This window comes from Sorex araneus, chromosome 5 (assembly GCF_027595985.1).
Source record: "Sorex araneus isolate mSorAra2 chromosome 5, mSorAra2.pri, whole genome shotgun sequence".
Lineage (NCBI taxonomy): Eukaryota > Metazoa > Chordata > Mammalia > Eulipotyphla > Soricidae > Sorex > Sorex araneus.
The window spans coordinates 173,627,436-173,640,737 of record NC_073306.1 but is presented as its reverse complement, the minus strand read 5'-3'; positions in this window follow the sequence as shown (position 1 = coordinate 173,640,737).

The following is a 13,302-nucleotide window of genomic DNA, read 5'->3' as shown; positions in this document are numbered from 1 at the left end:
AAATTGCCACTGTGCATTTGGCTGGACCCAACAACTTGGGACCAAGTTTACTAAGAAATTAGGTATGTGGGAGCCACGCCCACAAACCACCTCCGGCTCAGCTATACAATCTCATTTATTGGCCTTATTTCAGAGACCCATAAATAAATCTCGAAAGAGATCAAAAGCCACAGTTAGTTTCGGACCCGCGTATGGCTGAACAGGCCGGGATAAATCGGAGGATGGTGGGTTGGCCTGGGGCACACCCAAGTAGAGCCCCTGGCAGCTGCTTCCTTCCACAGTCCAAAATCACCACTATACACCCAGACTGACTCCATGGTCTCAGCATGGATCTCACCAATATATAATCTGCTAAAAATTCAGATATGTGGGTTTTTTTTCTTTGATTAGGTGCCCTGGAAAAGATTATTTTTTTTTTCTTTTTGGGTCACACCCGGTGATGCACAGGGGTTACTCCTGGCTCTGCACTCAGGAATGACTCCTGGCAGTGCTCAAGGGACCATATGGGATGCTGGGATCCGAACCTGGGTTGGCCGCCTGCAAGGCAAATGCCCTACCCGCTGTGCTATCGCTCCAGCCCAAAAGATGATTTTTTAAATATATTTTTATTTTATAAAGTAGTTGACAATATTTAATTACATTTAATATTCAAACACCAATCCCACCACCATTACACATTTCTGCCACCATATATTGGGTGTTTTCATCTCGAACCCCAATCTTTTCCCCAAAGCAGAACCGAAATAATATATTTTATATTGTTTGTTATGAAAAACCTCTGAAAATGCTACAAAAAATTTCCTTAGAGGAAAGAGGGTAAGGATTGTTGTATTCCACCCAGGGGCCATTAAGCCCTTCTATAAGAAATCACTAACATGTCGTTAAAAGTTGAGCCTTGTGTGCTTTTATATATATAAATACATATTTATATATGTAAAAATGTTTCCCTCTATGATTGGTTGCCTCCTACTCTGAACTTCATCAAATTCAGAGTGTGATACTCTTGGAATATGGGTAGGGTGTGTGGTATGAAGTGTCCAGAAATATATTCACTAGTGGGTGAGGCTCGGCCAGAGTGTGTGTAAAGGGGCCATGAGTGTGGCAGCTGTTGAGTTCTGGGAGTTTTCAGCTGCCAGGGCTGGGTCCCTTGGGGCAGGGAGGGCTCTCACCCACCCCCCTTCGGGGCGCCCCGAGTGAAACAGCCTGGCTTTGGGGTCTGGCGACATGGTTATGGCAAGCATCATGTTATGCTCCCTTCTGGGAGAGAAGAACATGAAATCTGGATGGCGGCCGATGAGGAGATCATCTGGTGCCATCCAGAGGAGGTTTATGGGTGTGACTGCTGAGTTGCCAGAGATGGGGGGAGGATGGACAGAGGATTTCCAGTCCCGGTCCCATTGAACCCAAAGTTCTCAGTCACGAAGTCCTGGGTATACAGGTTTTGTGACTGAAATCTCCAGACTTTCTAGGGGTTAGGATAGGCTACCTACCCCCACCTCCCTGTACTTCCAGAAACCTTGGCAGTAACATCGACACCCCAAAGCGGCCACCCAATTAAAAAGCTATTTTTATCATCCTGATAAAAATACCAAATGCCCTGAATGAACACCATGCCCTCTTAGCATCTGTATTGCAAACTATAATGCACAAAAGCAAAAGGAGAGAGAGAGCAAGAAGGAAAGTGCCTCCCATAGAGGGAAGCTGAGGGTCAGGGGGTGGGGTGTTGGGGAATGGTGGTAGGGAAACAGGGGACATTGGTAGTGGGAGATGTACACTAGTGGAGGGATGGTTGTTGGATCATTGCATGACTGAAACCCAATTATGAACAGCTTTGTAATGGACTATCTCATGGATATTCAATTTAAAACAATTTTAATTAGAAAAGCAATGTGGAGTTCATGCCCAATTCAATCAGCTTAATCAATGGCTGAATAAATAGCAGTACATTAAAAATATAGGAAGAAAAAAGAAAAAGAGAGAAAGAAAAAAAGAAGGAATGAACTATCAAGTGTTCCCCATAAGACTTCTGCAATTATTCAATTTAGGTTATTTCAGTGATGCCAAGAAAAGTCTGGCTTGATTCTATACCCAATGACCTAAGCCAAGTCTTGGGGTCTCACACTGCCTTATGATTTGATTTTCTCATGAATCTGTGGTCCAATGTATGCTTTGCTCTTGCTTTGCAGACAGCTTTGTGCCATGGGGAAATCTGGCCGCATCAATTTGAAAGGTTTGGGTGTGGTTTCCCCACAACCAAATTAGCCTGCTTCTATGAATTCTCTGGAAGAGAAGATAGTCAAATTGGACAGTTGAAACATAACAGGAAAGCAGTTCCTCTAGGTTCCTGTACCAGGAAATAGCAACTAGTGCCAAGACTGTAACTCCAATGCCAAGACCACAATCATATGGCATTTGACATTCTATGTTTATTTCAGGGCTACTAAAGTAATAATGCTTTGCAAAAAAAACATGTCTAAAGTTCATCCTGTTCAGCAGAGAGCCTCCATTCAACACAGTAAACCTTTGTCCCAGCTTATATCGTATAGTGGACAAAGACTTCCAGTCATAATTCTCTACTCGTTTTGGATAAATCAATCCTCTTTTCTTTTTTTTTTTTTAAGAAAAAAACAAATGCAAGACATCAAATCATTAAATCATTGCCAACCCACTGAGTCAAAACAAAGGGCAAACTCTGCAATTCAGTAATTTGTTCATGAGTAGAGACCAATGGCTGTTTTAAGGAATATTACAATTACCCTCCGTGATGCAAATCCTCAAGTTATCAGTGGATCCCAAACGTTTCTAGTTGCTGTTAGTCTATCGTTCCTCATAAACCTCAGTCATGGAACCCGTCCACTTGGAATCCAGCTAGAAGACTGAGTCATGCTTAAAGGATCGTCACTCAGCTTTCAAGAGGCTAACTCTTGCACTTCCCCTTATCCTGCCTCCTCTTTTTCAATCCCCTTAGAAGATCCTTCAGCACTTTGGAGAGCATAGCCCCTCAGTGCAGTGTACCGATGACTGCCCTCTTTACGTTCTTTGAGGATCCATTTCTTGGTTTGCTGACTCCTATGGCCTTCTGACAATTGTCACTAACAGACTATTGGGAGTCATCTTCCATATTTCCACCAGCACCTCAACCAAACAAGTTAAGGTGGGAAGGACGCTCAGATATGTGCTTTAATGGGTAACACAGTCCCTGAGCCAATGGGTCCTCTCTTTTATAATGTAATACTTTTCCTCATTCCCACAAAACTACTTGATGCAAGTACCTAGGCTATCCATTTCCAATCTGCACCCCAGAACCAACTAGACATATTGGAGACCTCCCTCAAATCTGCATCTCCCCCAAGAGTCTGATTTCAAAGATACAGGGTGCCACAGGGATTCCTCAAAGGTTCTGAAATTGAGAATATCTAGATTTCTCCGTATCTGTCTTACAATTGAAAAAGTTTAAATGTTTTAGAATGGATATTTACAGAAGCCTTCTATTCTCTTGATTATAATTTGGTTTGGGGAGAGTCAGGTCACGCCCTGTGGTCTCAGGGCTTACTCCTGGTTCTGTGCACAGAGATTATTCCTGGCAGGGTTTGGGGGGACCATATGTGGTGCTGGGGATCAGCCCAGGTAGGTCATATATAAGACAAGTGTCTTACCTGCTGTACTATCTCTCTTACACCTACCTTTATTTATTTATTTATTTGGTTTTGGAACAATACCCAGTGGTATTTAGGGATTAATCCTGGCTGTTTGCTCAGGGATTAATCATGGCAGACTTGGGGAACCATATGGAGTGTGAAGGATCAAACTCTGGTCTGCCACATACAAGGCAAATACCCTACATGCTGTTATATCACTCTGGTCCCAACTTTGACTATATTTTTTTAAATTTTTAATTAATTTATTTTAATTGAATCATGGTAAGATACAGCATTTTTCATGATTAGTTTTCAATCATACAATGCTCCAACATCCATCCCTTCACCAATGTACATTTCCCACCACCAATGTCCCTAGTCTCCCTCTGTCCCCCCTGGTATATTTACAAATATGCATATATATCCTTGTAGGCATTATGGTTTGCAATACAGACGCGGAAAAGTTATCATCTATCATCCCTTTGCCTACTTTCAACACTGAGTTCTTGCCCAGTGTGATCATTTCCAAATATTTTTGTCATACTGGTTCCTTCTCTATCCTAACTGGCCTTCTCCCCACACACACTTGTGGCAAGCTTGTAACCACTGATCAATCCCCCTGGTCTCTGTTTTCTCTGGTTTTAGATATTAGTGTCATACTACTTTTTTATATATCACAAATGAATGCAGTCATTCTAAAATTCTGTATCTGCCCCTCTCCTTCTGACTCATTTCATTCAGCACAATACTCTCCATGACCATTCATTTATAAGGAAATTTCATGAGTTTATTATTTTTAACAGATGCTCTCAAATCTCTAAAGTTTGACTTCATTTGCACAGGTGAAAAGAAGAATTGATTCCACCTGCAGACATGAGCTGCTTGCTGTCAGGCAGATGGAAGCAATCATATTGTAAGCTTCTCAAAGGAAGGGACACGACTTAACCATCTCTGTGTCTACACAGCATCTCCCTGTTATGTGATCAAAGAGGCAACCAGTACATATGTAGGAGGGAAAGTAGGACAGCCTGTATATAGAGTCTACTTCCATTTTTTAAATATTATTTTTATATATATGGTTAACGTAATTGAAAAATAGTGTAGGGGGAGTGATGAACCTTTAAAATTATCACAGAGATCACATGGCTACTTCTCCCGGAAGAGAGCATAACATGAGGCCCCCATAGCCATGCCACTGGTCACCCCGCCAGGCTGTTTCTCTCGGGGCGCCCCAGACGGGGGTGGGTGAGAGCCCTCCCGCCCCAAGGGACCCAGCTCTGGCAGCCAAAAACCTCCACAACCCAACCGCCACCACGCTCAAGGCCACTCCCCACATGCTCTGGCCGAGCTTCACATATGCGTGAACATATTCCTGGACCACGTGGCCACGAAAGCCACATAAGACACATCATAAGACACTCCCTACCCATTCTCCATAGTTACCACACCACATTTGATAGGGTCCCGATAGTAGGCAACAAATCATAGAGGGAAATACATATATACATATTTTCAGATATATATATACCAAGCTCACATCACCCAAACTTTAACAACATGTTAGTGATAGCCTATAGAATGTCTTAATGGCTCCCGCCAAAATAGAACAATCTTCACACTGTTTCCTATATTAACACTTTTTTGTAAGCATGCTCAGCAGTTCTTCATAACAGACAATACAAAATGTATTATTCTGGTTTTGTTTTGTGACAGAGATTGGGGCTTGGGATGGAAATGCCCAGAATTTGGTGGTGGGAAGGTGATGGGATTGGTTTTTGAATATTAAATATAATCAAATACTGTGAACTAACTTGTCGTTGTCACTGTAATCCCGTTGCTCATCAATTTGTTCAAGCGGGCACCAGTAACGTCTCTCATTGAGAGACTTATTGTTACTGGTCTTGGCATATCCAATACACACAGGTAGCTTGCCAGGCTCTCCAAGTGGGGCGGAGGAATCGAACTCGGGTCGGCCGGGTGAAAGGCAAATGCCCAACCGCTGTGCTATTGCTCCAGCCCTAACTAACTTACAAAATAAAAAAAATATTTTAAATAAAGAAGGCTTAACCCAGATCTAGCAGCTCAGTAAACCCTCAGGCCATGACTCTAGCAACACTATTTCGAAATATATGTTGTAACAAGCAATATATTAGCACTGTATTACTGTAGCACTGTCATCCCCATGTTCATCTGCAGGCAACAGTAACGTCTCCATTGCAAGACTTGTTGTTACTGTTTTTGGCATACCAAATACTCCACAGGTAGCTTGCCAGGCTCTGCCATACAGGCGGGATACTCTCAGTAGTTTGCCCGGCTCTCCTAGAGGGACGGAGGAATCGAACCTGGGTCAGCCGCGTGCAAGGCAAATGCCCTACCCACTGTGTTATTGCTCCAGCCCAACAAGCAATATAAAGTAAAATATTTTAAGCCTGTTAAGGGAGCAGGATTGGGGCAGGGGTGGGGGGATGACTGAGTGGGGTGGGGGAGTTGGTGAAGAGAAGGGCACACTGGTGGAACTGGTGTTGGAATCTGAGTAACTGAAACAACTGTATTGCTAACAACTTCGTAAATGACAGTATTTAACTAAAAGTTTCATCCAAAAATAATAAATAAATAAATAAATAAATAAATAAGAATATCACATATTTTAGCAGCTTTATTGGGATATAAGCCATAAGTTATCACTTACAATGTACAACTCAATGGTTCTTAGTATATTCCAAGAGTTAAACAATCGATTCCACAATCTGCTTTAGAATATTCGTCACTCTAAAAGAAAACCCTGTGCTCATTAGCTTTCCTCCCACTCCTCTCCTCACCCTCATTGAACCAGGCAATTATTACCTACTTTGCATATTCACATAAAATGGTATCGTACAATATAGGGTCTTATATGTCAAGCTTCTTTCACTTCCTATAATGCTTTCAAGGTTCATCCAAGTACTTGTATGTACCACATGTCATTTTTTTCACTGACCAATAATATTTCCCTGAATGACTCTAAAATGCTTAGTTTATCCATTCATCCATCAAACTTGGAATTGGATTTTGAACATTTGGGTCTTCACATGGGGCTATTAGAAAGAAGCCTGCTATGAATATTTGCTGTCCTGTGGACACATTTTTTCATTTGGGTACATGCACAGCAGTAGAATTGTTGGGTCAGATGGTAGCTTATATTTAGCCCTTTGAGAAGACTGCCAAGCTGTGCTTTCCCGATTGGCTGTCCCATTTCATCTGACCATGCTCCCCTCTCCCCTCTTCCTCCCCTCCAAGCAGCTGGGACTCACTTTTCCAATGCCTGAGGAGAAGCACAAAACCTGGTGAAGGAGGAGCCCCGAAGTGCGCATGACCTCTCTTCCCAAGGCTGCAGCTTAGGGCAGTGAAGACACCACCCACAAAGGGATTGGCGGGGATTCCGTCACTCCAACCTTAATATCCTTCATTCACCCAAGGTATCCTCAACAACAAGGAAAATCTCTTCTGCAACCTTAAAGAAAAGGAGTTCTGGGAGGAGAGCAAGAAGACAGGCATCATATAGATACTGAGAGGCGGTCACGTCTGGTCCTTTATCTACTTCGAGCGATCCGTCCCACCATCATTGACTTAGTGATCTCATTATCTATATTGCAAAACATAATGTCCAAAAGTAGAGAGAGTATGGGGGTAATTGTCTGCCATAGAGGCAGGAGGAGGGTTGGGGTTGGGGGGGATGGGAAATGCTGGGGACATTGGTGGTGGAAAATGTGCACTAGTGGAGGGATGGGTGTTCTATCATTGTATGACTGAAACTCAAACATGAAAGCTTTGTAACTGTATCTCACACTGAATCAATTAAAAAAAAGAAGAAGAAGACAAGCATCCCTGACTCCCAGTGGCAATTGATGGCTGGATTTGTTGCAAGCCCATAAAGCTCAGGGCAGATTGTTTCATAGTGTCTGGGAGTCCTGTGCACATCTCCTGGGCCATCTGGCAGGAAAAGCAGATGGGTCAGCTGCATTCAGAGCTGACAGAGAAGGGCAGGGCTGTCATGAATGAGGGCTAGTGCAGTAAACAGGCCAAGATCGAGCACCCAGCTCCTATAGCTTAACACCTTGGCAAACCATTAACCTCTGAGAACTGACTTAACCTCAGAAGGTACAATGTGCTGAGAGAACCCCAAATTGCTCAAGATTCCTTTTCTTTCCGTCTAATAAAATAAAAGCTTAAAACTAAGCTCCGTGTTGGCAAAGTAATGGACGTTTCAATCACATTCAGGCCTTGAGATCTCATATTACCTAAGATTAGAAAAAAGACTAGTGTCAAAGATTCAATATATGGATTAAAAGACAACCCACTGCTTATGACAGCCTGGGCAGCTAAAACAGGGGTCCAAGAGGACTTTTCTAAATGACTGGGAGAGCCATTATTGAGAACAGTGTCTTGGAAGAACAAGCCTCTGCACCAGTGACTCCCTTCTGAGTTGAGAACCTAGGGAACTTTTCATCCACGTGTCATACATTTTGTCTAGATAAATGTAAAACACTAGAAACTGGACCAAAGATCAAGATTGGACAGGGACAGTTATTCTTCACTTTCTTCTTCTCCAAAAGCCTAGGCCTAACTTTGCTTAAGCTGGTAGATGAGGTGGAGGGAACCAGGGCCGTGAGGACCCAGCCTTTAGGGAACCAGAACATGGGGATTTTCTTCTTTATTCTGCCATCCCCCATCTTCTACCAACCCATCCTTCCCTGTTCTCTTTCTCTGACCCTACAGAAAAGACGGTTCTTTCGAGAACATGAGGCCACCACCTTCCAAGCTACAGATAAAGCTCTTTCTCCACCCACCCCCATATCTCTTGCTTGATTGGCTCTTGAGGGGCAGTGTAGCTGAGCATCCTGGTGACAATAGATTGGCTTTATTAAATGAAACATAAATCTCGCATCACCCCATGTAGTAACTAGAAAGACTGTAAGGATTTGCACAAAAGGCAAAGTTTTTAATAGTCAGAAAGAAGGTGGGGCAAGGTTATTGGTAAAAGCAAAGTCACTTCCCCTCATAGGAAGACATGATTATCAATTGCTTTGCTAGAGCTGACCAGGACCCTCAAGTCGATAGGTTTACAATTTCACTTTGGGAAAAGGCTAATTGCACTTAGGTCAATTGGTGCTCCCCAGCAATAGATTCATGTTAAACCTATTGTTGCTGTCCCATTGGTGGTGGTAGGCGCAGTTCTCAGGAACACAGAGGGTCACTCCCTGGACTGGACAGGTGCTCAAGCCTGGGCTGCTAGGGCCTTACCAGACCCACACCTCCTGGTGCTCAGAAAGGTCGTGCAGTGCCGGGATTAAACCTGGGACCTGACACATGCAAGGCAAGTGCTTCAACCCTGTGAGCTGTCTCTTCAGCCCCGATTGTTGCTGTTTTCTAAATGCATTGACAAGGACAGAGCCATAGTACAGAAGGTAGGGTGTTTGCCTTGCACACAGCCAAACTGGGTTTGAGCCCCAGCACTCTATGTGGTCCCCTGAGCTCAAAAGGACTGATCCTTAAGCGCAGAGCCAGGAATGACCCCTGAGCACTTCTGGGTGTGGTTTTCTCCCCACCCCACCCCCCAAAAATTGAACCATTGACAGTGAAACAGCTGAATGTATTATGCCACATGCACTCAAAAAAAAAAAATCCATAAAGCTTTGCCATCTGAAAATGCAGAAGAAGAACTAGGTAGAAAGTGGGCTTGGGGCCAGAGATGGCTCAATGGGCACGTGCCTGAGGACCTGCACGGCATGGTCCCCAGGGACTTTTGGGAGCAACTTCAGAGCACAGAGCCGGAAATAGGCCCCCAACAATGCAGGGTAGGGCCTCCCAAAAAAAGACAAGGAAAAGCAAAAGAGAATGAAAGGAGAGGAGAAAAAAAGGAAAGAAAAAAGCAGAAAGGAAAAGAGCAGAAAAGAAAAATAAGGGCATCATTGGCCTTAAAAAGAAAAAGACACTTAAGCTGGTGTGGAGAACAGAATCAAAGAAAGGAAGCAGGGCGTCTGGTTTTGTGCCCAGCAGAGGTAAAGTGACATCACGGCTTCTACATATTCTAGTGGGTTTTTAAGGAAACTCATACATATACATGAGGGAAAACTGCTGTGGCAAGCACAATTGAGAAACATACAATGCACATGCATCGCCAGTACAGAACTGTTGGGCAAATAACAGTATTGCAAATCAAGAACCTCAATCAATTTCTTTCTATTTCCTTTTATTGAATCACTGTGAGGTAGATCCTTACAGAGCTGTTCATGATTAGGTTTCAGTCATACAATGTTCTAACACCCGTCCTCGACCAGTGTACATTTCCCAGCACCAGTGTCTCTGGGTTTGCTCCCATCACTCCCCACCCTCCACCCCCCAGCCTGCTTCTATGACAGGCACTTTTCTTCTCTCTGTCTCTGTCGCTCTCTCTTTCTGGGCATTGTGGTTTGCAATATTGATATTGAAAGGTTATCAAGAATATCCCTTTATGGGGCTGGAGTAATAGTACAGCGGGTAGGGCATTTGTCTTCATGCAGCCAACCTGGGTTCGATCCCCAGCATCCCATATGGTCCCCTGAGCACTGCCAGGAGTAATTTCTGAGTGCAGAGCCAGGATGTGACCCAAAAAGAAAAAAGAAAGAATATCCCTTTAGGGGCTAGCGACTAGAGCAATAGTATAGCAGGTAGGGCGTTTGCCTTGCACGCAGAGGACCCAGGTTCAATTCCCAGCATTCCATATGGTCCCCCCGAGTACTACGCCAGGAGTAATTCCTGAGTGTAAAGTCAGGAGTAACCCCTGTGTATTGCTAGGTGTGACCCAAAAAGAATAAAAAAACAAAACAATATCCCTTTACCTACTTTTAACACTTAGTGTTTGTCCAGCATAAACATTCCCAGCTATCATTATCATACCATTCTCTTGTCTCTCACCTACTCTCTGTCCCCCACACACTTGTGGTTGATTCCAACCAATGACCAATCCTCCTAGCTCCTGTTTTCCCTGGCCATGGATATTAGTTTTCTATGATATATTTTTGAAGTAATAAAAAATAAAGTTAGGAGCTGGAGCAATAGCACAGTGAGTAAGGTGCTTACTTTGCACACGGCTGACCCAGGTTTGATTCCCAGTATCCTATATGGTCCCTGAGCACTGCCAGGAAGTAATTCCTGAGTGCATGAGCCAGGAGTAAGTAACCCCTGTGCATTGCTGGGTGTGACCCAAAAAGCAAAATAATTAACAACAACAACAACAACAATAATAATAATAATAATAACAACAATAACAATAAAGTTAGTGTATCCATTTATTTATTTATTTTGCTTTTTGGGTCACACCCAGCGATGCTCAGGGGTCACTCCTGGCTCTTCACTCAGGAATTCCTCCTGCGGTGCTAGGGGATCATATGGGATGCCGGGGATCGAACCTGGGTCAGCTGCATGCAAGGCAAATGCCCTACCTGCTGTGCTATCGCTCCGTTCCCAGTTTACTCATTTTTAAAAAGGAAAACGGTGGACAAACCTGATAAGGAAGGTGAGCGGTGGTTGAGATGGCTCCAAAGGCTCTGCCTCACAGTTTCCACTGGCCACAACTATCCACCCCGGTCCAGTCACTATCAAAGTAGATTGGCCCATCAGAGTCAATGGACATAATGGAGCAGCTTCTCCCGGGGACAGGAGAGGCTTTGACAAACTGCAATCCTCAGGCCAGTCTGTTTCAGCTTCTCCAAACCCCAAAGAGTCCTTCTAAATTTCTAAGGGGTGGTGTAGGGTGGGAAGAGAGGAAGCAAAGTTGCTAAAGGCTTAGATAAATTCATTCCCCAAAATGTGATTTCTGACCAGCCTCAGGTGAGCACTATCTGAGAACTCCAGACCTACTAAATCCATCTGCATATTTCAGAAGACCCCTGAGGGCTACGTGTGTCAACTCTTAAAAACATAAGATTAAGTGACTCCTCTCATATTGAGATATAAAGAAACATATAAAGGAAATAACAAATGGCCAAAGACAAGAGAGCTTGAGAACTACAGAAGTGAACTGAGCACCGCTGGGGAGACCCTGAGGCCCTGAGGGGAAGTAGGCTCTCTGGAGGGGAATGCGGTGTTGGGATGCTGGGGTGTGAGGCTAGGCACGAAGTCCTATCCTTATAAACTACAGGAACTAAAGCATAATTGTTAATAATTATTTTAAAATTTAAAAACATAATATTAGAAGAAAATAAGTGCTCAAGATTAGTATAGCATGGTGCCATTTAAATAAAACTGGAAAAGGTACACAATGAATTATTTAATTAATGTAGTCATATGTACTAGACATTAAGATCTGCAGGGAATTTTACAAACACCAAATCTGAATATTGGTAATATTGGGATATAACCACTATTATATTGGTTACATATTTTGGTTATATTGGTGGTAATGAGGAGAATTAAAAGCAATAATTGCAATTAATTAGGGGTAGGGTTAGGACCACACGCAGTGGTACACAGAGGATCTTCCTAGCTCTGTATTCAAGAGTGACTCCTGACGATACTCAAGGGACCATATGTAGTGCCAGGGGTTGAACAAAGGTCAGCCACATCCAAGGCAAGCACCTTAACTCCTGCACTGTCTCTCCAGACCCATCTTGAACTTGATAATGCTTCAAGAGGGCTGGGGATATGGGTCAAGTGGTAGAAAACAAATGCTACATACGCCAGCCCTGGGTTTTGGTTCCTGGCATTGGATGTCCACTTCATCACATCCCAGCTCCACCAGGTGTGTTTACCACATGTATTTCCTCTCTTATATATGTATTTGGTTTTAGGGCCACACCGGACAGTGCAAGGGTTTATGACTGCTGGTGCTCAGGGAACCATATGCCATGCTAGAGAGTGAACTGGAATCTGCTGCAGTCAGTGAAAGAGACTTGAACCCATGTACCATCTTCAGACCCTGTCCTAATATTGAAAATTTTGAAAACTAATTCTTTGGGAGAGCCAATTTTTTTCCTCAGCTGTGATTAATATAGAGATGACATTTAAGACCAGTTCTTCCCTTTGCTCCACATCTGGTTGGTAAGATAGTCTTCAGCATGTTTCCCCCACTTTGGGGGCATAGAGTAGGATTGCACTTTCCAGAATATCTGAAATTAGGTATGACCATGTGGCATATACTGTTCAATGAATTTTGAGCTCAGTATAAAATCCTCCAGAAGGGCTGGAGCCATAGCACAGCTCGTAGGGCGTTTGCCTTGCACGCGGCTGACCTAGGTTCCATTCCCAGCATCCCATATGGTCCCCTGAGCACCGCCAAGAGCAATTCCTGAGTGTAGAGCCAGGAGTAACCCCTGTGCATCTCCAGGTGTGACCCAAAAAGCAAAAAACAAACAAACAAACAAACAAAAGAAAAAAAAAACCTCCAGAACTTTCTCTTCTGACTAACGACTGACACTGTTGACGATGTTGACTACCCCATTGGCAAGAGTTCCTAGGTATTATCCAGTCCGTTCTTCCCAACCCCAAAGAGATATAGACACATAACTTCCATGCTCTGTGTCTCTCTGTATATTGACCATTCATTCATCACAGACACTTAGCTTCCACGTCTGAATGCTCAGAAATGATACTGCAATCAACATGGGGTGTATATATTCTTTTAAGTTTTTATTTCCTTCAAATAACC